General features: G+C 40.2%; 2 long non-coding RNA genes across 2 annotated transcripts; both read right to left on the bottom strand.

The window, feature by feature from the left end:
• Positions 1-456: 456 nt before the first annotated feature.
• Positions 457-1,997, bottom strand: LOC148101136 (uncharacterized). The gene is made up of 3 exons (XR_015719600.1): positions 1,954-1,997; positions 835-888; positions 457-519 (listed from the first exon to the last, which is right to left on the bottom strand). It is a non-coding gene; the product is annotated as an uncharacterized LOC148101136 (long non-coding RNA).
• Positions 1,998-2,089: 92 nt separating this feature from the next.
• Positions 2,090-5,039, bottom strand: LOC148101135 (uncharacterized). Its single transcript, XR_015719599.1, has 4 exons — positions 4,967-5,039; positions 3,949-4,002; positions 3,822-3,875; positions 2,090-2,144 (listed from the first exon to the last, which is right to left on the bottom strand). It is a non-coding gene; the product is annotated as an uncharacterized LOC148101135 (long non-coding RNA).
• Between the last annotated feature and the right edge of the window lie 48 nt (positions 5,040-5,087).

The raw sequence follows: 5,087 nt of genomic DNA, 5'->3' as shown, positions 1-5,087 counted from the left end.
CGAGGGCAGCTTACACAGAGGTCGCAAATGTTTCTAACATTTAATGTCCTGCTCAGCTATCAGTCAGCGTCTGAACTGTCACATAAAGTAAATGGCAGCCACTTGCTGGCATTCATTGCCTTCAGTTTCAGTATGAATATCCATAAAGACAAAAGTGCAGCTTTGTACGATCAGCTTAAAGGAGGGTCGGTCTACAAAACCACTGCTTTGCCAAACAAACCGTCCTGTATGCAGAGTGTGGTGCTTCCCAACACTGTGATGAAGCTGCAGACAGATGCTGGACCACAAATGCCACTGTGGTCAAATCAAATCAAACTGTTCAGACAGCTCACAGAAACACTGGCAGCTGTTAACAGCACCACACGTGTTAATTGTAACAGAAATATTCTCTATAGTGTTGGCACGAGATGTTGACAATCAGAGTGCAATGTTTGCAACGTGAAGCGGACTTGAGTCTGCACTGACCTTCGGTCCCAGCGCGCCAACCAGTCCAACACGGCCCGGCGGTCCAGGCTCCCCCTAGGAGGATGAAAAACTCTGTGAGGCAATATGGAACAACAGGTTCCTGGAAATGGTACAGAAGGTGGAAGAAATCCACAAGCAAGCTCGTCTCTGCACTACTGTTCAATTAGGAGAAGAAATAATATCATATAAACACATTCAAGATATTTTGTTACATTTTGAAATACTTTTGCTTGCCTTGTTTAACTGCTTTTAACTTATCACAGCTTTCTCATCGAGTGTTTTGGAATAATCTGATGATCTCGTGACATCACACAGACATTTGAAAGTTTAGCATCCTGTGAGCATCAGCTAACTCCCTCTAGATCTTACCATCGGCCCAGCTTCTCCTGGAGGTCCTGGCTCTCCTCTCTCACCAGGGAGACCCTGCACATGAAGAATGTTGCTAACATTCAAATGTGATCACTTTTAAATAATAACTTCACCATCTTTAAATTTTAATTCTGTTGGTTGACATAGAAAATGTTTCTTTAGAGTTTCAAACTCACATTAACAGCAAAGTTTTGTTATTGTGCAGGAAAATTTGATTAAATTCAACAGGATGATCATTGTGAATGTTTTAAATGCCCGTGCTAAATGTGGCAGCATTTAAAGACTCGTGTCCCTGTTAGTTTGATCTACATGTAGACGCAGCAGATATGGAACCACTCTGTTTCAGAGAGTGGGTATAGTGGCCCAAACTGGTCTGACTTCTTTTGTAAGACGCTGTTCGAACATTTGAATGTGCAGTAATGTTGATAAACATCACTACTCATGTTTTATATCAGATAAAATGTTATTATTATATTCTGTGGGCAAAAAGGTCTAAGGCAGCGGTGTCAAACATAAGGCCTGGGGCCCAAAATCGGCCAGGCAGAGACTCCAGTGTGGCCCATTGGATGGGTTTGGAACATGTGAAGCAGGGCATACATTTTTATTTTTGTTTGTTTTACAGCTTTCACTACCGATAAAGAGCTCCCCCACAGCCAATCACACTTCACCGAGTACGTAATAGTTTAAATGTCTGAGTTAGCCATTTCTGTGATTGTTTTACAATAACAGGAAACTCTGAAAATGAGCTTTTTTAGAGATTTATTTCTTACAATTTAGGAGATTTAAGAGTGAATTTAAGAATCATGCAGAAAGATTTTGTTTTTATTTACTACAGCAGCATGTACAATGTTATAACATTAGCTGTGGGGAAAAGAAGGAAAACAAATGCTTCTAATTTCAAACGTCATTTTTTAACAATTCATTTTGTTTTTAACAATTTGTTATACAAGTTGTCTAAAATATTGTAAAGCATCAGTGGCTTCTGGTGCCTTGCAGTACAGCGACACAAAGCAGCACTAAAACAAAAAAAGTGGCCAAGACACAATAAACGTTAAGAGAGAGCTGCAGAAATATATCTATAATATATATCATTCTTTTCTGTTGCTCTCCCAGTCTTACCTTAGGTCCTGGGAGACCTGGTTCTCCCGTTAAGCCTGGCTCACCTCTGTCTCCCTGCAACACATTGAAGAACTGTCTATAAAACAGCCAGTTTGAACAAGAACACACACTAATGCTCCTGGTTTTCTAACACTTACCTTTGCACCTTCAGGACCAGCTGCTCCCCTTGCTCCTGTCGGGCCTGCATCACCCTGCAGAGGGAAGACAGGTCAGAAAAGTGTTCACCGAAACAAACAGCATAAAGTATTTTGAGCTGCCTGTTTCCTATAATACATTTAAAACCTAATACATTTGCAGGATATTCATAACTTGTTAGGCTTATAGTTTGATCACATCTGAACTAGGGCTGCCACAAACGATTATTCTGATAGTCGACTAGTCACCGATTATTTTTGCGATTGATCGACTAATCAGATCATCATCCATTGGATGTAAAACTACAGCTTATTGCACCAGCAGCATCTGCTCTTATATAACTATCATTAGCTTACAGCTTTAAGTGTTTAAGGTCTGTGCTAACTAAAAATAAAGACAAGATGATAGTTTATTAAATTTTAATTAAATTTGCAGATTGTTTCGGTGAAGTTTAATAAACTCCTTGCTATCTAAAATATAACAGGACACCGGAGTAAATTCTGGAGCATCTCACACTTCTGATAATCAGCTGTCTGCTTGATGTTTATTCAGCTGTGTAAAAACTATAACTTTAATCTCAGCAAAACCGATTTACTCAGGAACAAATAAAATACTAAAAAAAGCCAAACAATAACATTTTTAAGTTATCTAAGTGACTTATATATCATGTTTAACCTGAGTAGTGAAAGACGGCGGGGGGTTTGAAAACGATTTGCCGGGAGTCCGGTGTTCTCACGGCTCTAGTGAGCCTAGCCCCCGGCTAGCTATCGAGCTGGTGGGTAACAGACGTCTCTGAAAACGTCGGAGCGCTTTTGAAAATATGTGGTGTCTTGATAAACTGAGCAGATATTTGAGGTTTACACAGCTACATTCTCGCCTGAAAATATGTTAAACGTTTATTTTGTGACCCAGAAAGAATAATAAGAGTAATATTAAAACTAACTAGCTGCCGCCATTGTTGGAAACTGCGCTGGGCTGCGCTATGAATTCTGGGACACAGCTTCTTCTTCTTCGGGGTTTAACGGCAGCTGGCATCCTTGTACATGCAGTGCTGCCATCTTCTGTTTCAGTCCGTTATTACACTCTTAAATCCTACTACTTATTCCTGCGTCTTTCAGGATCTTACAAAGCTTCAAACGAGGTGTCGACTATTAAATCAGTCGTCGACGATTTTGATAGTCGACGTGACTAATCGACTAATTGTGGCAGCCCTAATCTGAACAAACATGTGTGATGTCACTATTTCAGACGTCCTGTATGAACAAAGGCATAAAGACTTTCCTCCAGATTATGCATGACAGTCACCACATTTTAACTTTTGAAATTGTGGCTGTTGTGTGTACATTCTTGGGTACACAATAATTATCGCTCTGCATTGATCTCCTCATCATGCAAATACTAATCTGCTGGTGAAACACAGACTTAAAAAGCGAGTTAAAGCCTACAGCGAATCGATGAGTCTCCAGAAACATTTCTGTCTTATAGCCACCAATGTAAAGTGCAGTTTTCTTCCTTGTGTCAGACATTATAATAATAATAATATTGTACTATTATTATTATTATTAATCAAAGGGAAAGACAACCAAATTGATAAATAATGTGCTATAAAGGATTCGGGTGAATAATACAGGGAGGAGTAACTCTTTGAAGACGTGCAGCTCTGTACAACTCACACAGAAACAGAGAAGTGAAATGCGTCTATTCAAAGGTATTATCGTGGTGTTTCCTTATACCTTCATCCCTGGAAATCCCTGGGGGCCAGGATCACCAGGTTTTCCTTCTTTACCCTGAGAACAATTGCATCATGTTCAAACATGCATCCAAAGATAAAACAGAATGAAAAATGTTATCCGTACTTACAGGCTCGCCTTCAGGCCCTCGTGGCCCATGTGTCCCTTTCTCACCTGGTGAACCCTGTAATATAAAAATATTCCAATCAGAAACTTTCTTCTTACATTAAGACACAACAGCAGCTATGCCATTGGCTCTATGAATGCCAAGCCTGTGGCTGCCCATCGCTTCAACCATCCCAGAATATTGACAATGAACTGCCTTCAAATTTGGAACAACTGATCCCATAACATTTAATGGAAAGTACTTTCAGATGCTCCGCCACAGTGGATGGAATCACAGGTATGATTTTACACCGACTGGTTTCCTGATGCGACCGTCCCATCTGGGTTTTGGACTGGCACTGGGAGTTCACCGGCTCACGACCCCCTGAAACGGTGCGACTTGAACCAGGGATCTTTTGGCTGCAAATATCTTTCATGAATTCATTTTTCAAATCCTTGTAAATCAGAAACCTTAATGTTCCTAACGTGACTGTACATGGCTTTGGCTGCAGACACGATGGAGACTTTTCAGAAAACATAACAAGTTGTACTGCTGTCTACATCGTGGACACTTTCCAGCACTTTCCTTACCAAACAAATACTATTGTGACTCATTAACTGGGATACATCACAACCACACATCATTAGAGGTAATTAGTAGAGGAGTCAAGTCTTGATATGTATGTTTTTTGAATGAGGCTCCAAATCCACATCAAATAAACGAGCAGTTTCCTAGTTTCCAATTGGCATGTTGTGGTCTCTTGTAGCATATACCATGTTAGATGGGTGTGTAATGACCTCCAATATAATGATACAGTAAAGAACTGATTATTATAGCATCAAAAAAGCAACAAAGAATGTTGCAGCACGTTCTATATGTGAATAATAAAGAATAACCAAGCTGCTAAATGAGAATGATGATGAATCACACTCATCAGCTCACTCTTTGTTGAGCAACAGGGATCAGTTGTATATTTGGACATCAGAGCCTGGAAAGGAAACAGACATGTAATCTATCAAATGTAGGTCTTTGTGTGTGTTACCGTGGGTCCTGGTGGGCCGACTACACAATCGCAGTCTTCTTCTTCCACTGTGGCGCTTCTATTCAGAGGGCACTGAAGATACACATACACAATTAAATTAACAGAGTGGGTCACAAACGGA

The sequence above is a fragment of the Neolamprologus brichardi genome, chromosome 9, assembly GCF_056152115.1.
Source record: "Neolamprologus brichardi isolate AB-2024 chromosome 9, ASM5615211v1, whole genome shotgun sequence".
Taxonomy (NCBI): domain Eukaryota; kingdom Metazoa; phylum Chordata; class Actinopteri; order Cichliformes; family Cichlidae; genus Neolamprologus; species Neolamprologus brichardi.
This window is presented reverse-complemented; position numbering and strand designations above follow the sequence as displayed.